Below are 24,568 nucleotides of genomic sequence, written 5' to 3' on the forward strand. Positions count from 1 at the left end.
CCAAAGGGCGTGGCCGCTACGGTGACGCAAAGTCTGAAGATTTTTCGTGAAAATAAAAGCTGCATTAACTTGACCGAGATGATCCTATCTTCTCAAAATTTCACACATTTGATGAGAGTCCAGCCCTAAAGACATCTACTGACTTATATTTCATCTAACTGATAGCGCCACCTAGTGGCAATTTTTTTTATTACGAATTTTCTTCTACATTTTTCTCCAAACACGTTAACTGGACCTACCTCATATTTGCTCAGATGAGGGTTTCGGCCTTCATGATGTCACAACACGAAGTTTGTGAGTTTTCGCGAATTGCTGTGGGTGTGGCTAAGCGCTGTTCGCCAAGAAAACAACGCCAGTTTTGAGGGTCTAAACATGCACAGAAACTCATGAAACTTGGCACACACATCTGGCCTGGTAAAATGAGCCATATTTTATTGTTGATTGTGCTATTTTTACAAAAATGACTCAATAGCGCCCCCTAGAATTTTTAACGAAGCAGCCCCGGTTGTACGTTTAAGCAAGAACGACGAATATTTTTAGGTGTATGAGGGAGCCCAAGACCTACAAAAAAGTCTCTTGGACCCATATGCTAAAATGAACAGGAAGTGAGCTACGAATTTTTGAATGTCCCATTTTTGACGATTTTTGCACATTCACAGGGGGCAGACTTTTGCCCACTTCTCCTACACGTTTCATCTGACTGAGTTAAGACTTGACCTGGACCATGTCAAGACCTGAGCCAACGACAGGGGGAAAAATCTTGACCTTTCGAAATACTATATGATGAAGGCGGGGCATCAAAATTTGTGTTTCGCACTGAAAAAGGATATGCTTAATAACTCCCCGGTACATGCTCCAAAAAATCCCAAACTTGACATGTATGTTTATCGTCAAGGCCTGAAGCTATCTCTATGACAACATTCAGTTATATATGCAGCGCCACCTAGCCCTTGAGGCATAAAAAAAAATACCCCACATACGGTATTTTGTACAAAAAATGTAAACTCATTCTAAGTGTGATAACTAAGTCATTTATGAATATTCTTTTAGTTTCCACCACTCAATATGTTCACTGGCATCAGACTTATCCAAACATATATATATTTTTAGTTATTTTTGATAGCCTCTGTGGACATTAAAAGCAATATCGTGAATGAAGGATATGCTTAATAACTCCACGGTACATGCTCCAAAAAAAATCCCACACTTGACATGTATGCTTATAATCAAGGCCTGAAGGTATCTCGATGACAACATTCAGTTATAAATACAGCGCCACCTAGCCCTTGAGGCTTATATAAAAAAAAAAAACCCACATACGGTATTTTGTACAAAAAAATGTAAACTCATTCTAAGTGTGATGACTAAGTCATTTATGAATATTCTTTTAGTTTCCACCACTCAAATTGTTCACTGGCTTCACACCGATCCAAACGTATGTACGTTTCCATTTTGTTTTATTCATTTTTGATTGCCCCTTTGGACAATAAAAGTAACATTGTGCAATGAGTACAACGAGCGATGATGTATATATAGACTTTTACAAAAAATACCAATCAGGGCAACTCATTGCCTAAAAATAAAAAAGGACGCTGATTTTTGCAGGTCTTAACAATCACCAAAACCCGTTGAGCTTGACACACACTGGCAAAAAAAATATTCTACATGTAAACGTTTATTATGCCATTTTCAAAGAAATTTTGCTTCCAATATGCCAGTACCCCAACGTGCCAGTACCCCAACGTGCCAGTACCCTAACGTGCAAGTACCCCAACGTGCAAGGACTCCAACGTGGCCCGGGCTGCGAGGGCCCTTTATAGCTGCTCGCAGCTCTAGTTATTATTATTATTATTATTATTATTATTATTAGGGCCCGAGCAGCGACCGCTGCGAGGTCCCTATTGTTTTTGTAAAAATTATTATTATTATTATTATTATTATTATTATTATTATTATTATTCTTCTTTATTCTCCGCAAACAATCGCGATTTTGGGTACCTAAATATTCACGAAAACTCACCGAACTTTGCACACTCCTCAGGTCCGGCGAAAAATTTGATATTATGAAGTCGTTATAACAATGCGACTCGATAGCGCCCCCTAGCGTAGAAAAATAAAAACTAAGCCCGGCACGTTTGAGCTAGAGCAACAAAAATTGGCAGGCACGTGTAGTACCCCGAGACGCACAAAAAAGTCTCTTGGGACCATGTAGCTAAAATGTACAGGAAGTGAGCTATGAATTTTTTTATGTCCAATTTTGGCCTATTTTGGCACATTCACTGTGGTCATGCTTTTTCCCCCTTTGCAAACATTTTTCATCCAATTGACTTCAAACTTGGCATTTATCATCTCAAGACCTGAGAGAACAACTGGGCAAAACATCTTGCCTTTTTGAAATACTATATGACGGGGGCGGGGCATCAAATATTGCCTTTAAAATTTCATTTGTCGAGAAAGAGCAAATGCTTAATAACTCCCATGTTCAAGCTCCAAAAAATCTCAAACTTCTCAGGCAACGTAATAGTCACGGCCTGAAAACATCTATATGATAAAATTCAGTTATACATATAGCGCCACCTAGTGGTTACAATAAATGTCATACTTTACGTTTTTAGCTACTGTGCTGAGCTTGTTGAAGGGATCCATTTGAAAATTGGTCAGAAAAGCCTTAAGATGTTGATCATGCCCCACACCGAATATTGTAACTTTTCGCCAAAGGGCGTGGCCGCTACGGTGCCGCAAAGTCTAAAGATTTTTCGTGAAAATAAAAGCTGCATTAACTTGACCGAGATGATCCTATCTTCTCAAAATTTCACACATTTGATGAGAGTCCAGCCCTAAAGACATCTACTGACTTATATTTCATCTAACTGATAGCGCCACCTAGTGGCAATTTTTTTTCTTACGAATTTTCTTCTACGTTTTTCTCCAAACACGTTAACTGGACCTACCTCATATTTGCTCAGATGAGGGTTTCGGCCTTCATGATGTCACAACACGAAGTTTGTGAGTTTTCGCGAATTGCTGTGGGTGTGGCTAAGCGCTGTTCGCCAAGAAAACAACGCCAGTTTTGAGGGTCTAAACATGCACAGAAACTCATGAAACTTGGCACACACATCTGGCCTGGTAAAATGAGCCATATTTTATTGTTGATTGTGCTATTTTTTACAAAATTGACTCAATAGCGCCCCCTAGAAGTTTTTAACAAAGCAGCCCCGGTTGTACGTTTAAGCAAGAACGACGAATATTTTTAGGTGTATGAGGGAGCCCAAGTCCTACAAAAAAGTCTCTTGGACCCATATGCTAAAATGAACAGGAAGTGAGCTATGAATTTTTGAATGTCCCATTTTTTACGATTTTTGCACATTCACAGGGGGCAGACTTTTGCCCACTTCTCCTACACGTTTCATCCGACTGAGTTAAGACTTGGCCTGGACCATGTCAAGACCTGAGCCAACGACAGGGGGAAAAATTTTGACTTTTCGAAATACTATATGATGAGGGCGGGGCATCAAATTTTGTGTTTCGCAATGAAAAAGGATATGCTTGATAACTCCCCGGTACATGCTCCAAAAAATCCCAAACTTGACATGTATGTTTATCGTCAAGGCCTGAAGTTATCTCTGTGACAACATTCAGTTATATATGCAGCGCCACCTAGCCCTTGAGGAATAAAAAAAAATACCCCACATACGGTATTTTGTACAAAAAATGTACACTCATTCTAAGTGTGATAACGAAGTCATTTCTGAATATTCTTTTAGTTTCCACCACTCAAAATGTTCACTGGCATCAGACTTATCCAAACATATATATATTTTTATTTATTTTTGATAGCCTCTATGGACATTAAAAGCAATATCGTGAATGAAGGATATGCTTAATAACTCCACGGTACATGCTCCAAAAAAAATCCCACACTTGACATGTATGCTTATAATCAAGGCCTGAAGGTATCTCTATGACAACATTCAGTTATAAATACAGCGCCACCTAGCCCTTGAGGCTTATATAAAAAAATAAATAAATACCCCACATACGGTATTTTGTACAAAAAATGTACACTCATTATAAGTGTGATAACTAAGTCATTTATGAATATTCTTTTAGTTTCCACCACTCAAATTGTTCACTGGCTTGACACCGATCCAAACGTATGTACGTTTCCATTTTGTTTTATTCATTTTTGATTGCCCCTTTGGACAATAAAAGTAACATTGTGCAATGAGTACAACGAGCGATGATGTGTATATACACTTTTACAAAAAAATACCAATCAGGGCAACTCATTGCCTAAAAATAAAAAAGGACGCTGATTTTTGCAGGTCTTAACAATCACCAAAACCCGTTGAGCTTGACACACACACTGGCAAAAAAATATTCTACATGTAAACGTTTATTATGCCATTTTCAAAGAAATTTTGCTTCCAATATGCCAGTACCCCAATGTGCCAGTACCCCAACATGCAAGTACCACAACGTGCAAGGACCCCAACGTGGCCCGGGCTGCGAGGGCCCTTTATAGCTGCTCGCAGCTCTAGTTTTCTTTGTATTTGCAATGAAAACTGAGTATCCAAAAATTGAATTGCACCTGCACTCACCTCCCCTTCAGGGAATCTAACCACAGTCTTGCGCGTGACAGGCAGAGATACTATCCACTATACTAACGAGGAAAGGACTCTGTGCTTGCTACCTGGACAGGCGTAGAGGGAAAACTGTCACTAAAAGCGGAAATGCCAGACAGCTATGCTGTTTGCCAATCCGGCCAACAGAGTAAACGCCAGTGTCTGTTTCCATGGTGTAGTGGTTATCACATTCGCCTAACACGTGAAAGGTCCCCAGCTCGAAACCGGGTGGAAACTTGGCAATTTTCTTTGAATTTGCAATGAAAACTGAGTATCCAAAAAGCAAAACACACAGGCACCACCTCCCCGTTGGGGAATCGAACCCCAGTCTTCCGCGTGACAGGCGGAGATACTATCCACTATACTAACGAGGAAAGGACTCTGTGCTTGCGACCTGGACAGGCGTAGAGGTAAAACTGTCACTAAACTTGTGAATGCCAGACAGCTATGCTGTTTGCCAATCCTGCCAACAGGATAAACGCCAGTGTCTGTTTCCATGGTGTAGTGGTTATCACATTCGCCTCACACGCGAAAGGTCCCCAGCTCGAAACCGGGTGGAAACTTGGCAAATTTCTTTGAATTTTCAATGAAAACTGAGTATCCAAAAACACAATAGCACAGGTACCAAGTGCCCGTTGGGGAATCTAACCCCAGTCTTCCGCGTGACAGGAGAAGATACTATCCACTATACGAACGAGGACAGGACTCTGTGTATGCTTCATGGACAGGCATAGAGGGAAAACTGTCACTAAAATAGGGAATGCCAGACAGCAATGCTGTTTGCCAATCCTGCCAACAGTATAAACGCCAGCATCTGTTTCCATGGTGTAGTGGTTATCACATTCGCCTCACACGCGAAAGGTCCCCAACTGGAAACCAGGTGGGAAACAGGGCAATTTTCTTTGTATTTGCAATGAAAACTGAGTATCCAAATTTGGATTGCAGCTGCACTCACTTCCCCATCAGGGAATCGAACCCCAGTCTTGCACGTGACAGGCGGAGACACTATCCACTATACTAACGAGGAAAGGACTCTGTGTTTGCTAGCTGGACAGGCATATAGGGAAAACTGTCACTAAAATCGGGAATGCCATACAGCTATGCTGTTTGCCAATCCGGCCAACAGAGTAAACGCCAGTGTCTGTTTCCATGGTGTAGTGGTTATCACATTCGCCTAACACGCGAAAGGTCCCCAGCTCGAAACCGGGTGGAAACTTGGCAATTTTTTTTGAATTTGCAATGAAAACTGAGTATCCAAAAACACAATCGCACAGGTATCAAGTGCCCGTTGGGGAATTGAACCCCAGTCTTCCGCGTGACAGGCGAACATACTATCCACTATACGAACGAGGAAAGGACTCTGTGTATGCTACATGGACAGGCATAGAGGGAAAACTGTCACTAAAATAGGGAATGCCAGACAGCTATGCTGTTTGCCAATCCTGCCAACAGGGTTAACTCCAGCGTCTGTTTCCATGGTGTAGTGGTTATCACATTCGCCTCACACACGAAAGGTCCCCAACTCGAAACCGGGTGGGAAACAGGGCAATTTTCTTTGTATTTGCAATGAAAACTGAGTATCCAAAATTGGATTGCAGCTGCACTCACTTCCCCATCAGGGAATCGAACCCCAGTCTTGCACGTGGCAGGCGGAGACACTACCCACTATACTAACGAGGAAAGGACTCTGTGTGTGCTTGCTGGACAGGCATATCGGGAAAACTGTCACTAATATCGGGAATGCCAGACAGCTATGCTGTTTGCCAATCCGGCCAACAGAGTAAACGCCATTGTCTGTTTCCATGGTGTAGTGGTTATCACATTCGCCTAACACGCGAAAGGTCCCCAGCTCGAAACCGGATGGTAACTTGGCAATTTTCTTTGAATTTGCAATGAAAACTGAGTATCCAAAAATACAATAGCACAGGTACCAAGTGCCCGTTGGGGAATCTCACCCCAGTCTTCCGCGTGACAGGAGAAGATACTATCCACTATACGAACGAGGAAATGACTGTGTATGCTACATGGACAGGCATAGAGGGAAAACTGTCACTAAAATAGGGAATGCCAGACAGCTATGCTGTTTGCCAATCCTGCCAACAGTATAAACGCCTACGTCTGTTTCCATGGTGTAGTGGTCATCACATTCGCCTAACACGCGAATGGTCCCCAGCTCGAAACCGGGTGGAAACTTGGCAATTTTCTTTGAATTTGCAATGAAAACTGAGTATCCAAAAATACAATAGCACAGGTACCAAGTGCCCGTTGGGGAATCTAACCCCAGTCTTCCGCGTGACAGGAGAAGATACTATCCACAATACTAACGAGGAAAGGACTCTGTGTATGCTACATGGACAGGCATAGAGGGAAAACTGTCACTAAAATAGGGAATGCCAGACAGCTATGCTGTTTGCCAATCCTGCCAACAGTATAAACGCCAGCGTCTGTTTCCATGGTGTAGTGGTTGTCACATTCGCCTAACGCGAAAGGTCACCAACTCAAAATCGGGAATGCAAGACAGCTATGCTGTTTGCCAATCCTGCCAACAGGGCTAACGCCAGCGTCTGTTTCCATGGTGTAGTGGTTATCACATTCGCCTCACACACGAAAGGTCCCCAACTCGAAACCGGGTGGGAAACAGGGCAATTTTCTTTGTATTTGCAATGAAAACTGAGTATCCAAAATTGGATTGCAGCTGCACTCACTTCCCCATCAGGGAATCAAACCCCAGTCTTGCACGTGGCAGGCGGAGACACTACCCACTATACTAACGAGGAAAGGACTCTGTGTTTGCTAGCTGGACAGGCATATCGGGAAAACTGTCACTAAAATCGGGAATGCCAGACAGCTATGCTGTTTGCCAATCCGGCCAACAGAGTAAACGCCATTGTCTGTTTCCATGGTGTAGTGGTTATCACATTCGCCTAACACGCGAAAGGTCCCCAGCTCGAAACCGTGTGGAAACTTGGCAATTTTCTTTGAATTTGCAATGAAAACTGAGTATCCAAAAATACAATAGCACAGGTACCAAGTGCCCGTTGGGGAATCTCACCCCAGTCTTCCGCGTGACAGGAGAAGATACTATCCACTATACGAACGAGGAAATGACTCTGTGTATGCTACATGGACAGGCATAGAGGGAAAACTGTCACTAAAATAGGGAATGCCAGACAGCTATGCTGTTTGCCAATCCTGCCAATAGTATAAACGCCTACGTCTGTTTCCATGGTGTAGTGGTTATCACATTCGCCTAACACGCGAAAGGTCCCCAGCTCGAAACCGGGTGGAAACTTGGCCATTTTCTTTGAATTTGCAATGAAAACTGAATATCCAAAAATACAATAGCACAGGTACCAAGTGCCCGTTGGGGAATCTAACCCCAGTCTTCCGCGTGACAGGAGAAGATACTATCCACAATACTAACTAGGAAAGGACTCTGTGTTTGCTACCTGGACAGGCATAGAAGGAAAACTGTCACTAAAATAGGGAATGCCAGACAGCTATGCTGTTTTCCAATCCTGCCAACAGGATAAACGCCAGCGTCTGTTTCCATGGTGTAGTGGTTATCACATTCGGCTCACACGCGGAAGGTTCCCAACTCGAAACAGGGTGGGAAACAGGGTAATTTTATTTGTATTTGCAATGAAAACTGAGTATCCAAAAAGCAAAACACACAGGCACCACCTCCCCGTTGGGGAATCTAACCCCAGTCTTCCGCGTGACAGGAGGAGATACTATCCACTATACTAACGAGGAAAGGATTCTGTGCTTGCGACCTGGACAGGCGTAGAGGTAAAACTGTCACTAAACTTGTGAATGCCAGACAGCTATGCTGTTTGCCAATCCTGCCAACAGGATAAACGCCAGCGTCTGTTTCCATGGTGTAGTGGTTATCACATTCGGCTCACACGCGGAAGGTTCCCAACTCGAAACAGGGTGGGAAACAGGGTAATTAGGGCCCGAGCAGCGACCGCTGCGAGGTCCCTATTGTTTTTGTAAAAATTATTATTATTATTATTATTATTATTATTATTATTATTAGGGCCCGAGCAGCGACCGCTGCGAGGTCCCTATTGTTTTTTTAAAAATTATTATTATTATTATTAGGGCCCGAGCAGCGACCGCTGCGAGGTCCCTATTGTTTTTGTAAAAATTATTATTATTATTATTAGGGCCCGAGCAGCGACCGCTGCGAGGTCCCTATTGTTTTTGTAAAAATTATTAGGGCCCGAGCAGCGACCGCTGCGAGGTCCCTATTGTTTTTGTAAAAATTATTATTATTATTATTATTATTATTATTATTAGGGCCCGAGCAGCGACCGCTGCGAGGTCCCTATTGTTTTTCAAGGAATTCTTATTAATCTTCTTCTTTTTATTTGTTATTATTCTTTTCCGCAAACAATCACATTTTTGAGACACTAAACGTGAACGAAAACTCACCAAACTTTACACACACGTCAGGCCTGGCGAAAAATTTGATATTTTAAAGTCGCCATAGGTGATAACAGAAAAATGGCTCCATAGCGCCACCTACATAGGTTAAACAGATCCCTGGCCCGCTACGATTGTCCGACGGCGATGAAAATTGTGTGGCACCTGTAGCACATCCAGATGAACAAAAACCTCTTTGATGTGTGTACCCTAAAATAGACAGGAAGTGAGATATGAGTATTTAAATGTCCAATTTTGGCCAATTTTTGCACATTTACAGGGGTCATACTTTTGCCTGCTTCTCCTACACGGGTAATCCAATTGACTTCAAACTTGGGATGTACCATCTCAAGACCTGGGACAACACCATGGTAAAAAATCTAAAGTTTTCGACATACTATATGACGGCGGTGGGGCATCAAATTTAGAGTTTCAAAACTCTTACTAAACGTAGTATTGCCGGTTGTATGTTTAACCTAGAGCTACGAAAATTGGTACACATATGTAACAGACTATGACCTACAAAAAAGTCTGTTGGTGCCATATGCTAAACCCAACAGGAAGTCCGCCAGAGGCGGGGCATCAAATTTTGAGTTTCAAAATTCTTACTTAATGAAGCATTCCCGGCTGTACGTTTCACCTAGAGTTACCAAAATTTAAAGACATATGTAACAGCCCTCAAGGTACAAAAAACTCTTTTTGAACCATATGCTAAACCTAACAGAAAGTCCACCATTTTGATTTACTTTGGAACGTGTTCCCATTTTTTTGGCCATTTCATAGGGGTCCTATTTTAACGAACTCCTCTTACAGAGTTTATCCGATCATCTTCAAACTTGGTGTGATTCATCTTAAGATGTTGAAGATGAAAAGTTATTGAAAGCTTTGTATTTCGTCGCACGCTGTTGTCATGGCATGCACTGTTTGCAAAGGAAAAAAAATATCCTGAAAGAAGCATTCCCATTTGTACGAAGCAGCTAGAGCTACGAAAATTTGGAGACATATGTAACAGCCCACGATGTACAAAAAAGTCTCTTGCTGCTTTGTGCTAAACCCAACAGGAAGTCCCGCAAGGGCCGGGCATCACTTTTTGAGCTAAAAAACTCCTCTTTAACGAAGCATTCCCGGTTGTACCTTTCACCTAGCGCAATGATAATTTGGAGGCATACATAAGAGCCCACGATGTACAAAAAAGTCTTTTAGAACCATATGCTAAGCCAAACAGGAAGTCCGGCATTTTGATTTACTTTGCTATTTGTAGCCATTTTTTGGGGGCCTTTTATAGGCCTCATATTTTCTACAAAACTTATCAGATTGTCTTCATTCTTTGGCATGTTTCATCTGAAGTATTGCCGGTTATACGTTTAATCTAGAGCTACGAAAATTGGTACACATATGTAACAGACTATGATCTACAAAAAAGCCTGTTGGTGCCATATGCTAAACCTAACAGGAAGTCCGCCAGAGGCAGGGCATAAAATTTTGCATTTCAAAATTTTTACTTAATGAAGCATTTCCGGCTGTACGTTTCACCTAGAGTGACCAAAATTTGAAGACATATGTAACAGCCCTCGAGGTACAAAAAACTCTTTTTGAACCATATGCTAAACCTAACAGGAAGTCTGCCATTTTGATTTACTTTGGAACATGTTGCCATTTTTTTGGCCATTTCATAGGGGTCTTATTTTAACGAACTCCTCCTACAGAGTTTACCCGATCATCTTCAAACTTGGTGTGATTCATCTTAAGATGTTGACGATGAAAAGTTATTGAAAGCTTTTTATTTCGTCGCACGCTGTTGTCGTGGCATGCACTGTTGGCAAAGAAAAAAATCCTTCTTAATGCAGCGTTCCCAGTTGGACGAAGCAGCTCGAGCTACAAAAATTTGTAGACATATGTACACATTTGTCCACATATATATATTTACATATGCATGTAAAAAAATTATGTCAGGCTAAACTAAATGGTTGATTAGGCCCCACACATTTTCACCTTACCATACCCGGCCCTCTTTGCAAAAGGTTTGAACACTCCTGGCCTAAACCTAGGTGTATACTCAAACTATGCACGCACATACAGCCTGGAACAAAATGTGTAATTTAGAGGGTTCTTGTTTTGTTTTTTGTATTCCTTATATTTCATGTCATTATACTTGACACACTATTTTTACTACTCACTGAATCAGTTATAAGAACATTTAATTGATACAATCCAATCACATCCTAGAGAATTGAAAACACATTCAATCATGAGGTTGTTAAGACACATTTACTTCTGTAGCACTTAACCACAAACAAGTTGCGACATCCCCTGATCTAACCCTCCAACCGGGCAAGGAAAAACTTTCAGGGGTCATATTTTAACGAACCCCTCCTACAAAATTTATCCGACTGTCTTCAAACTTGGTGTGTTTCATCTTAAGATGTTTAAGATGCAAAGTAATCGAAAGTTTTTTATTTTGTAACACGCTGTTGCCATAGCAATACATTGTTTGTCAAGTGCTGCTTTTTTTTTTTTATACACATGAAAACTCATGGAACTTTGCAAACACATCAGACTTGTCATGAACATGAATTTTCAGAGATTTATTGTGCAATTTGCAATAAATAGCGCCCTCTAGACCTTTTTATGAAGCATTTCCGATTGTATGATTATGCTCGACCTACAAAAAAGTATTATGTAGCCATTTGCCAAACCAAAGAGGAAGTCCGCTATTTTGATTTTATTTTGGGAATTATACATCATTTTTGGCCTTTTTCATTCAACTTTGCACAGACAAGGCATGGAAAAAACTAACATTTTAAATGGTCCTTGTTCCATGTAACAGTTGTCAAGTGCTGCTTTTTTTTTTTTTTATACACATGAAAACTCATGAAACTTTGCAAACACATCAGACTTGTCATGAACATGAATTTTCAGAGATTTATTGTGCAATTTGCAATAAATAGCGCCCTCTAGACATTTTTATGAAGCATTTCCGATTGTATGATTATGCTAGACCTACAAAAAAGTATTATGTAGCCATTTGCCAAACCAAAGAGGAAGTCCGCTATTTTGATTTTATTTTGGGAATTATACATAATTTTTGGCCTTCTTCATTAAACTTTGCACAGACAAGGCATGGAAAAAACTAACATTTTAAATGGTCCTTGTTCCATGTAACAGTACCCCAACGTGCCAGTACCCTGACGTGCAAGTAACCCAACGTTGTGCTCAATAGCGCCCTCTATGCATTTTTATGGAGCATTTCCAATTGTATGATTCAAGCGATACACAACTAAAGATGACTTGACCTAGATTTGTGAAAACTGGGAGGCATACCTATTAGCTTAAGACCTACAAAAAGTATTCTGTAGCCGTATGCTAAACCTGCGTTTTGATTAAACTTTGCACACACAAGGCTTGTCAAAAACATTTTAGATGGTCCTTGTCCTATTTGACAGTACCCCAACGTGCCAGTACCCCGACGTGCAAGTACCCCAACGTGGCACGCCTTTGCTGTAGCGATGCATTGTTTGCAAAGATTTTTTTTTTTTATATGATTCAGCTAGATGTGTGAATATTGGGAGGCATACCTATCAGCCGAATACCTCGACAAAGCATTCCATAGCAATGTGAACAAACACAAAAAGCATGGCAAAACATTTACAATTTAGACGGTTTCTTATGAAACAGTACTAGAGGTGTGCAAAATTTCCGATTCTTAGATTATTCACGATTCGGCCGTGGAACAATCGAGAACGATTCACAAAAGTCCAAATTCCGATTATATAAATATGCCAAGGGAACCGAAACTAAAAGTGGACCGGAGCGGAAAGTGCGCGGAACTGAAACGCAGTAGCGCGCGCGGTCTTCGGGACGCTTAATGGGACGGACCGAGAGTACACATCCACAACTCACGCCTCGACATTCAAAACAACAACAAGCATGACTGAGCTGACCAACCCACCTCTTCGTCAGATCAGACCTGCTCCGAAAAGGCAAACAACTTCAGGCGGAAGTATCAGCTAGCTGGCTGCAGTGCGTCGGTTAGCGTTCTACAGGGCGCCGCGCAGTGATACGAACGAACGAACAGAAAAGTAGTGGCTGGCGGTAATGGCGTCTGACTTTATTCAGAAAAGAGTATTGTGGTGGAAATGTATCACGCTTTTGAAAACAAATAGTTTTTAGAAGAAAAAGGCTTTATTTCCGAGACCCCAGCCAGCTTGCTGGACTATTTTCCTCTCGTCCAACGTCGAACATGAACGCGTGTCACCGAACACTGTCAGAAAGAAGTCAGTGCTGATCGCACACACGGGAGGTGAGGATCAAATTGAGATTCATGTTAAAAAAGCCGAACGATCCCTTTAATGTTTACACGTTCATGTTTACACAAGTTAAAAAGCAGAAAAGCACTTGAGTTTTTTTTTTTTGTACCTCTGAGAAACTTTAATGCTTACATGTTCATCTTTACACAACTTAAAAAGCAGGAAAGCACTTTTTTTTTTTTTAGGCATTTGTATTGAAGTAGTAGTTCACATTGTCTTTCATTTATATCTCAGTGCACTTTTGAGTGGATAAAAATAATATATTTTTGCTCAATGCTATGTTTTATTCTGTTGAATATGCTAAACCTAACAGGAAGTCCGCCAGAGGCGAGGCATCAAATTTTGTGTTTCAAAATTCTTATTTAATGAAGCATTCCCGGCTGTACATTTCACCTAGAGTTACCAACATTTGAAGACATATGTAACAGCCCTCAAGGTACAAAAAACTCTTTTTGAACCATATGCTAAACCGAACAGGAAGTCCGCCATTTTGATTTACTTTGGAACGTGTTGCCATTTTTTGGGCCATTTCATAGGGGTCTTATTTTAACGAACTCCTCCTACAGAGTTTATCCGATCATCTCCAAACTTGGTGTGATTCATCTTAAAATGTTGAAGATGAAAAGTTATTGAAAGCTTTTTATTTCGTCGCACGCTGTTGCCGTGCCATGCACAGTTTGCAAAGGAAAAAATTCCCTCTTCATGAAGCATTCCCAGTTGTACGAAGCAGCTAGAGCTACGAAAATTTGGAGACAAATTTAACAGCCCACGATGTACAAAAAAGTCTCTTGGTGCCATGTGCTAAACCAAACAGGAAGTCCGCCATTTTGATTCACGTTGGGATTTGTAGCCATTTTTTGTGGCCTTTTTTAGGGGTCATATTTTAACGAACTCCTCCTACAAAATTTATCCAACTGTCTTCAAACTTGGTGTGCTTCATCTTAAGATGTTTAAGATACAAAGTTATCGAAAGTTATTTATTTTGTCGCACGCCGTTTCATGGCGATGCATTGTTTGCCAAGTAAAATGCTGCATTTTTTTTTTTGGTCTAAACATGTGCAAAAACTCATGAAACTTTACACACACATCAGGCTTGTCATAAGCATGAATATTTTAGAGATTTCTTATTAAATTTGCAATAAATGCTTCAATAGCGCCCTCTAGACATTTTTATGAAGTCTTTCCGATTATATGATTCAGCTAGATGTGTGAATATTGGCAGGCATGCCTAATATATTCAAAAAGTATTCTATATAGCCATGTGCCAATCCATTTTGATTTTATTTTGTTAATTGTGCATCATTTTTGGCCTTTCCATGAAACTTTACAAACACAAAGCATGGCAAAAACGTTTAAAATTTAGATGGTTTCCTATTTGACAGTACCCCAACATGCCAGTACCCCGACGTGCAAGTACTCCAACGTGGCCCGGGTTGCGAGGGCCCTTTATAGCTGCTCGCAGCTCTAGTTATTATTATTCTTTATTCTCCGCAAACAATCGCGATTTTGGGTACCTAAATATTCACGAAAACTCACCGAACTTTGCACACTCCTCAGGTCCGGCGAAAAATTTGATATTATGAAGTCGTTATAACAACGCGACTCTATAGCGCCCCCTAGCATAGAAAAATAAAAACCAAGCCCGGCACGTTTGAGCTAGAGCAACGAAAATTGGTAGGCACGTGTAGCACCCCGAGACGCACAAAAAAGTCTATTGGGACCATGTAGCTAAAATGTACAGGAAGTGAGCTATGAATTTTTTAATGTCCAATTTTGGCCTATTTTGGCACATTCACTGTGGTCATGCTTTTTCCCCCTATGCAAACATTTTTCATCCCATTGACTTCAAACTTGGCATTTATCATCTCAAGACCTAAGAGAACAGCTGGGCAAAAAGTCTTGCCTTTTCGAAATACTATATGACGGGGGCGGGGCATCAAATATTGCCTTTAAAATTTCATTTGTCCAGAAAGAGCAAATGCTGAATAACTCCCATGTACAAGCTCCAAAAAATCTCAAACTTCTCAGGCAACGTAATCGACACGGCCTGAAAACATCTATATGACAAAATTCAGTTCTACATAAAGCGCCACCTAGTGGTTACAATAAATGTCATACTTTACGTTTTTAGCTACTGTGCTGAGCTCGTTGAAGGGATCCAGTTGAAAATTGGTCAGAAAAGCCTTAAGATGTTGATCATGCCCCACACCGAATATTGTAACTTTTCGCCAAAGGGCGTGGCCGCTACGGTGACGCAAAGTCTGAAGATTTTTCGTGACAATAAAAGCTGCATTAACTTGACCTAGATGATCCTATCTTCTCAAAATTTCACACATTTGATGAGAGTCCAGCTCTAAAGACATCTACTAACTTACATTTCATCTAACTGATAGCGCCACCTAGTGGCAATTTTTTTTCTTACGAATTTTCTTCTACGTTTTTCTCCAAACACGTTAACTGGACCTACCTCATATTTGCTCAGATGAGGGTTTCGGCCTTCATGATGTCACAACACGAAGTTTGTGAGTTTTCGCGAATTGCTGTGGGCGTGGCTAAGTGCTGTTCGCCAAGAAAACAACGCCAGTTTTGAGGGTCTAAACATGCACAGAAACTCCTGAAACTTGGCACACACATCTGGCCTGGTAAAATGAGCAATATTTTATTGTTGATTGTGCTATTTTTAAAAAAATGACTCAATAGCGCCCCCTCGAAATTTTTAACGAAGCAGCCCCGGTTGTACGTTTAAGCAAGAACGACGAATATTTTTAGGTGTATGAGGGAGCCCAAGACCTACAAAAAAGTCTCTTGGACCCATATGCTAAAATGAACAGGAAGTGAGCTACGAATTTTTGAATGTCCCATTTTTGACGATTTTTGCACATTCACAGGGGGCAGACTTTTGCCCACTTCTCCTATACGTTTCATCCGACTGAGTTAAGACTTGGCCTGGACCATGTCAAGACCTGAGCCAACGACAGGGGGAAAAATTTTGACTTTTCGAAATACTATATGATGAGGGCGGGGCATCAAAATGTGTGTTTCGCAATGAAAAATGATATGCTTGATAACTCCCCGGTACATGCTCCAAAAAATCCCAAACTTGACATGTATGTTTATCGTCAAGGCCTGAAGTTATCTCTATGACAACATTCAGTTATATATGCAGCGCCACCTAGCCCTTGAGGCATGAAAAGAAAATACCACACATACGGTATTTTGTACAAAAAATGTAAACTAATTCTAAGTGTGATAACTAAGTCATTTATGAATATTCTTTTAGTTTCCACCACTCAAAATGTTCACTGGCATCAGACTTATCCAAACATATATATATTTTTATTTATTTTTGATAGCCTCTATGGACATTAAAAGCAATATCGTGAATGAAGGATATGCTTAATAACTCCACGGTACATGCTCCAAAAAAAATCCCACACTTGACATGTATGCTTATAATCAAGGCCTGAAGGTATCTCTATGACAACATTCAGTTATAAATACAGCGCCACCTAGCCCTTGAGGCTTATATAAAAAAAAATAAAAAATACCCCACATACGGTATTTTGTACAAAAAATGTACAATCATTCTAAGTGTGATAACTAAGTCATTTATGAATATTCTTTTAGTTTCCACCACTCAAATTGTTCACTGGCTTCACACCGATCCAAACGTATGTACGTTTCCATTTTGTTTTATTCATTTTTGATTGCCCCTTTGGACAATAAAAGTAACATTGTGCAATGAGTACAACGAGCGATGATGTATATATACACTTTTACAAAAAATACCAATCAGGGCAACTCATTGCCTAAAAATAAAAAAGGACGCTGATTTTTGCAAGTCTTAACAATCACCAAAACCCGTTGAGCTTGACACACACACTGGCAAAAAAATATTCTACATGTAAACGTTTATTATGCCATTTTTAAAGAAATTTTGCTTCCAATATGCCAGTACCCCAACGTGCCAGTACCCCAACGTGCAAGTACCCCAACGTGCAAGGACCCCAATGTGGCCCGGGCTGCGAGGGCCCTTTATAGCTGCTCGCAGCTCTAGTTATTCTTCTTCTTCTTCTTCTTCTTCTTTATTCTCCGCAAACAATCGCGATTTTGGGTACCTAAATATTCACGAAAACTCACCGAACTTTGCACACTCCTCAGGTCCGGCGAAAAATTTGATATTATGAAGTCGTTATAACAACGCGACTCTATAGCGCCCCCTAGCATAGAAAAATAAAAACCAAGCCCGGCACGTTTGAGCTAGAGCAATGAAAATTGGCAGGCACGTGTAGCACCCCGAGACGCACAAAAAAGTCTATTGGGACCATGTAGCTAAAATGTACAGGAAGTGAGCTATGAATTTTTTAATGTCCAATTTTGGCCTATTTTGGCACATTCACTGTGGTCATGCTTTTTCCCCCTATGCAAACATTTTTCGTCCCATTGACTTCAAACTTGGTATTTATCATCTCAAGACCTAAGAGAACAGCTGGGCAAAAAGTCTTGCCTTTTCGAAATACTATATGACGGGAGCGGGGCATCAAATATTGCCTTTAAAATTTAATTTGTCCAGAAAGAGCAAATGCTGAATAACTCCCATGTACAAGCTCCAAAAAATCTCAAACTTCTCAGGCAACGTAATAGTCACGGCCTGAAAACATCTATATGACAAAATTCAGTTATACATATAGCGCCACCTAGTGGTTACAATAAATGTCATACTTTACGTTTTTAGCTACTGTGCTGAGCTCGTTGAAGGGATCCAGTTGAAAATTGGTCAGAAAAGCCTTAAGATGTTGATGATGCCCCACACCGAATATTGTAACTTTTCGCCAAAGGGCGTGGCCGCTACGGTGACGCAAAGTCTGAAGATTTTTCGTGACAATAAAAGCTGCATTAACTTGACCGAGATGATCCTATCTTCTCAAAATTTCACACATTTGATGAGAGTCCAGCTCTAAAGACATCTACTAACTTACATTTCATCTAACTGATAGCGCCACCTAGTGGCAATTTTTTTTCTTACGAATTTTCTTCTACGTTTTTCTCCAAACACGTTAACTGGACCTACCTCATATTTGCTCAGATGAGGGTTTCGCCCTTCATGATGTCACAACACGAGGTTTGTGAGTTTTCGCGAATTACTGTGGGCGTGGCTAAGCGCTGTTCGCCAAGAAAACAACGCCAGTTTTGAGGGTCTAAACATGCACAGAAACTCCTGAAACTTGGCACACACATCTGGCCTGGTAAAATGAGCAATATTTTATTGTTGATTGTGCTATTTTTACAAAAATGACTCAATAGCGCCCCCTCGAAATTTTTAACGAAGTAGCCCCGGTTGTACGTTTAAGCAAGAACGACGAATATTTTCAGGTGTATGAGGGAGCCCAAGACCTACAAAAAAGTCTCTTGTACCCATATGCTAAAATGAACAGGAAGTGAGCTACGAATTTTTGAATGTCCCATTTTTGACGATTTTTGCACATTCACAGGGGGCAGACTTTTGCCCACCTCTCCTACACGTTTCATCCGACTGAGTTAAGACTTGGCCTGGACCATGTCAAGACCTGAGCCAACGACAGGGGGAAAAATTTTGACTTTTCGAAATACTATATGATGAGGGCGGGGCATCAAAATTTGTGTTTCGCAATGAAAAAGGATATGCTTCATAACTCCCCGGTACATGCTCCAAAAAATCCCAAACTTGACATGTATGTTTATCGTCAAGGCCTGAAGTTATCTCTATGACAACATTCAGTTATATATGCAGCGCCACCTAGCCCTTGAGGCATGAAAAAAAAATACCCCACATACGGTATTTTGTACAAAAAATGTACACTCATTCTAAGTGTGATAACTAAGTCATTTATGAATATTCTTTTAGTTTCCACCACTCAAATTGTTCACTGGCTTCACACCGATCCAAACGTATGTACGTTTCCATTTTGTTTTATTCATTTTTGATTGCCCCTTTGGACAATAAAAGTAACATTGTGCAATGAGTACAACGAGCGATGATGTGTATATACACTTTTACAAAAAAATACCAATCAGGGCAACTCATTGCCTAAAAATAAAAAAGGACGCTGATTTTTGCAGGTCTTAACAATCACCAAAACCCGTTGAGCTTGACACACACACTGGCAAAAAAATATTCTACATGTAAACGTTTATTATGCCATTTTCAAAGAAATTTTGCTTCCAATATGCCAGTACCCCAATGTGCCAGTACCCCAACGTGCAAGTACCCCAACGTGCAAGGACCCCAACGTGGCCCGGGCTGCGAGGGCCCTTTATAGCTGCTCGCAGCTCTAGTTAGGGCCCGAGCAGCGACCGCTGCGAGGTCCCTATTGTTTTTGTAAAAATTATTATTATTATTATTATTAGGGCCCGAGCAGCGACCGCTGCGAGGTCCCTATTGTTTTTGTAAAAATTATTATTATTAGGGCCCGAGCAGCGACCGCTGCGAGGTCCCTATTGTTTTTGTAAAAATTCTTCTTCTTCTTCTTCTTCTTCTTCTTCTTCTTCTTCTTCTTCTTCTTCTTCTTCTTCTTCTTCTTTATTCTCCGCAAACAATCGCGATTTTGGGTACCTAAATATTCACGAAAACTCACCAAACTTTGCACACTCCTCAGGTCCGGCGAAAAATTTGATATTATGAAGTCGTTATAACAACGCGGCTCTATAGCGCCCCCTAGCGTAGAAAAATAAAAACCAAGCCCGACACGTTTGAGCTAGAGCAACGAAAATTGGCAGGCACGTGTAGCACCCCGAGATGCACAAAAAAGTCTATTGGGACCATGTAGCTAAAATGTACAGGAAGTGAGCTATGAATTTTTTAATGTCCAATTTTGGCCTATTTTGGCACATTCACTGTGGTCATGCTTTTTCCCCCTTTGCAAACATTTTTCATCCAATTGACTTCAAACTTGGCATTTATCATCTCAAGACCTAAGAGAACAGCTGGGCAAAACATCTTGCCTTTTCGAAATACTATACGACGGGGGCGGAGCATCAAATATTGCCTTTAAAATTTCATTTGTCCAGAAAGAGCAAATGCTTAATAACTCCCATGTTGAAGCTCCAAAAAATCTCAAACTTCTCAGGCAACGTAATAGTCACAGCCTGAAAACATCTATATGACAAAATTCAGTTATACATATAGCGCCACCTAGTGGTTACAATAAATGTCATGCTTTACGTTTTTAGCTACTGTGCTGAGCTTGTTAAAGGGATCCATTTGAAAATTGGTCAGAAAAGCCTTAAGATGTTGATCATGCCCCACACCGAATATTGTAACTTTTCATCAAAGGGCGTGGCCGCTACGGTGACGCAAAATCTGAAGATTTTTCGTGAAAATAAAAGCTGCATTAACTTGACCGAGATGATCCTATCTTCTCAAAATTTCACACATTTGATGAGAGTCCAGCTCTAAAGACATCTACTAACTTACATTTCATCTAACTGATAGCGCCACCTAGTGGCAATTTTTTTTCTTACAAATTTTCTTCTATGTTTTTCTCCAAACACGTTAACTGGACCTACCTCATATTTGCTCAGAGGAGGGTTTCGGCCTTCATGATGTCACAACACGAAGTTTGTGAGTTTTCGCGAATTGCTGTAGGCGTGGCTAAGCGCTGTTCGCCAAGAAAACAACGCCAGTTTTGAGGGTCTAAACATGCACAGAAACTCCTGAAACTTGGCACACACATCTGGCCTGGTAAAATGAGCAATATTTTATTGTTGATTGTGCTATTTTTACAAAAATGACTCAATAGCGCCCCCTCGAAATTTTTAACGAAGCAGCCCCGGTTGTACGTTTAAGCAAAAACGCCGAATATTTTTAGGTGTATGAGGGAGCCCAAGACCTACAAAAACGTCTCTTGTACCCATATGCTAAAATGAACAGGAAGTGAGCTACGAATTTTTGAATGTCCCATTTTTGACGATTTTTGCACATTCACAGGGGGCAGACTTTTGCCCACTTCTCCTACACGTTTCATCCGACTGAGTTAAGACTTGGCCTGGACCATGTCAAGACCTGAGCCAACGACAGGGGGAAAAATTTTGACTTTTCGAAATACTATATGATGAGGGCGGGGCATCAAAATTTGTGTTTCACAATGAAAAAGGATATGCTTGATAACTCCCCGGTACATGCTCCAAAAAATCCCAAACTTGACATGTATGTTTATCGTCAAGGCCTGAAGTTATCTCTATGACAACATTCAGTTATATATGCAGCGCCACCTAGCCCTTGAGGCATGAAAAAAAAATACCCCACATACGGTATTTTGTACAAAAAATGTACACTCATTCTAAGTGTGATAACTAAGTCATTTATGAATATTTTTTTAGTTTCCACCACTCAAAATGTTCACTGGCATCAGACTTATCCAAACATATATATATTTTTATTTATTTTTGATAGCCTCTATGGACATTAAAAGCAATATCGTGAATGAAGGATATGCTTAATAACTCCACGGTACATGCTCCAAAAAAAATCCCACACTTGACATGTATGCTTATAATCAAGGCCTGAAGGTATCTCTATGACAACATTCAGTTATAAATACAGCGCCACCTAGCCCTTGAGGCTTATATAAAAATTAAAAAAAAATACCCCACATACGGTATTTTGTACAAAAAATGTACACTCATTCTAAGTGTGATAACTAAGTCATTTATGAATATTCTTTTAGTTTCCACCACTCAAATTGTTCACTGGCTTCACACCGATCCAAACGTATGTACGTTTCCATTTTGTTTTATTCATTTTTGATTGCCCCTTTGGACAATAAAAGTAACATTGTGCAATGAGTACAACGAGCGATGATGTGTATATACACTTTTACAAAAAAATACCAATCAGGGCAACTCATTGCCTAAAAATAAATAAGGACGCTGATTTTTGCAGGTCTTAACAATCACCAAAATCCGTTGAGCTTGACAGACACTGGCAAAAAAAATATTCTACATGTAAACGTTTATTATGCCATTTTCAAAGAAATTTTGCTTCCAATATGCCAGTACCCCAACGTGCCAGTACCCCAACGTGCAAGTACCCCAACGTGCAAGGACCCCAACGTGGCCCGGGCTGCGAGGGCCCTTTATAGCTGCTCGCAGCTCTAGTTATTCTTCTTCTTCTTTATTCTCCGCAAACGATCGCGATTTTGGGTACCTAAACATTCACGAAAACTCACCGAACTTTGCACACTCCTCAGGCCCGGCGAAAAATTTTATATTATTAAGTCGTCATAACAATAAGACTCGATAGCGCCCCCTAGCGTAGAAAAATAAAAACCAAGCCCGGCACGTTTGAGCTAGAGCAACAAAAATTGGCAGGCACGTGTAGCACCCCGAGACGCAAAAAAAAGTCTATTGGGACCATGTAGCTAAAATGTACAGGAAGTGAGCTATGAATTTTTTTATGTCCAATTTTGGCCTATTTTGGCACATTCACTGTGGTCATGCTTTTTCCCCCTTTGCAAACATTTTTCATCCAATTGACTTCAAACTTGGCATTTATCATCTCAAGACCTGAGAGAACAACTGGGCAAAACATCTTGCCTTTTTGAAATACTATATGACGGGGGCGGGGCATCAAATATTGCCTTTAAAATTTCATTTGTCCAGAAAGAGCAAATGCTTAATAACTCCCATGTTCAAGCTCCAAAAAATCTCAAACTTCTCAGGCAACGTAATAGTCATGGCCTGAAAACATCTATATGATAAAATTCAGTTATACATATAGCGCCACCTAGTGGTTACAATAAATGTCATACTTTACGTTTTTAGCTACTGTGCTGAGCTTGTTGAAGGGATCCATTTGAAAATTGGTCAGACAAGCCTTAAGATGTTGATTATGCCCCACACCGAATATTGTAACTTTTCGCCAAAGGGCGTGGCCGCTACGGTGACGCAAAGTCTGAAGATTTTTCGTGAAAATAAAAGCTGCATTAACTTGACCGAGATGATCCTATCTTCTCAAAATTTCACACATTTGATGAGAGTCCAGCCCTAAAGACATCTATGAACTTATATTTCATCTAACTGATCGCGCCACCTAGTGGCAATTTTTTTTCTTACGAATTTTCTTCTACGTTTTTCTCCAAACACGTTAACTGGACCTACCTCATATTTGCTCAGATGAGGGTTTCGGCCTTCATGATGTCACAACACGAAGTTTGTGAGTTTTCGCGAATTGCTGTGGGTGTGGCTAAGCACTGTTCGCCAAGAAAACAAAGCCAGTTTTGAGGGTCTAAACATGCACAGAAACTCATGAAACTTGGCACACACATCTGGCCTGGTAAAATGAGCAATATTTTATTGTTGATTGTGCTATTTTTACAAAAATGACTCAATAGCGCCCCCTAGAAGTTTTTAACGAAGCAGCCCCGGTTGTACGTTTAAGCAAGAACGACGAATATTTTTAGGTGTATGAGGGAGCCCAAGACCTACAAAAAAGTCTAATGGACCCATATGCTAAAATGAACAGGAAGTGAGCTACGAATTTTTGAATGTCCCATTTTTGACAATTTTTTCACATTCACAGGGGGCAGACTTTTGCCCACTTCTCCTACACGTTTCATCTGACTGAGTTAAGACTTGACCTGGACCATGTCAAGACCTGAGCCAACGACAGGGGGAAAAATCTTGACCTTTCGAAATACTATATGATGAAGGCGGGGCATCAAAATTTGTGTTTCGCACTGAAAAAGGATATGCTTAATAACTCCCCGGTACATGCTCCAAAAAATCCCAAACTTGACATGTATGTTTATCGGCAAGGCCTGAAGCTATCTCTATGACAACATTCAGTTATATATGCAGCGCCACCTAGCCCTTGAGGCATAAAAAAAAAATACCCCACATACGGTATTTTGTACAAAAAATGTAAACTCATTCTAAGTGTGATAACTAAGTCATTTATGAATATTCTTTTAGTTTCCACCACTCAAAATGTTCACTGGCATCAGACTTATCCAAACATATATTTTTTTTTATTTTTTTTTGATGGCCTCTGTGGACATTAAAAGCAATATCGTGAATGAAGGATATGCTTAATAACTCCACGGTACATGCTCCAAAAAAAATCCCACACTTGACATGTATGCTTATAATCAAGGCCTGAAGGTATCTCGATGACAACATTCAGTTATAAATACAGCGCCACCTAGCCCTTGAGGCTTATAGAAAAAA

The 24,568-nt window shown here is 40.6% G+C and overlaps 5 non-coding genes across 5 annotated transcripts; 4 read left to right on the forward strand and 1 right to left on the reverse strand.

The window, feature by feature from the left end:
* Positions 1–4,927: 4,927 nt before the first annotated feature.
* On the reverse strand, positions 4,928–4,999 carry trnad-guc (transfer RNA aspartic acid (anticodon GUC)). The gene has a single exon. It is a non-coding gene; the product is annotated as a tRNA-Asp (tRNA).
* A 116-nt stretch (positions 5,000–5,115) lies between these two features.
* trnav-cac (transfer RNA valine (anticodon CAC)) lies at positions 5,116–5,188 on the forward strand. The gene has a single exon. It is a non-coding gene; the product is annotated as a tRNA-Val (tRNA).
* Positions 5,189–5,768: 580 nt separating this feature from the next.
* On the forward strand, positions 5,769–5,841 carry trnav-aac (transfer RNA valine (anticodon AAC)). The gene has a single exon. It is a non-coding gene; the product is annotated as a tRNA-Val (tRNA).
* A 904-nt stretch (positions 5,842–6,745) lies between these two features.
* trnav-aac (transfer RNA valine (anticodon AAC)) lies at positions 6,746–6,818 on the forward strand. Its single transcript has one exon. It is a non-coding gene; the product is annotated as a tRNA-Val (tRNA).
* Positions 6,819–7,844: 1,026 nt separating this feature from the next.
* On the forward strand, positions 7,845–7,917 carry trnav-aac (transfer RNA valine (anticodon AAC)). Its single transcript has one exon. It is a non-coding gene; the product is annotated as a tRNA-Val (tRNA).
* The last annotated feature ends 16,651 nt before the right edge of the window (positions 7,918–24,568 follow it).

The sequence above is a fragment of the Festucalex cinctus genome, chromosome 19, assembly GCF_051991245.1.
Source record: "Festucalex cinctus isolate MCC-2025b chromosome 19, RoL_Fcin_1.0, whole genome shotgun sequence".
NCBI classification, from domain to species: domain Eukaryota; kingdom Metazoa; phylum Chordata; class Actinopteri; order Syngnathiformes; family Syngnathidae; genus Festucalex; species Festucalex cinctus.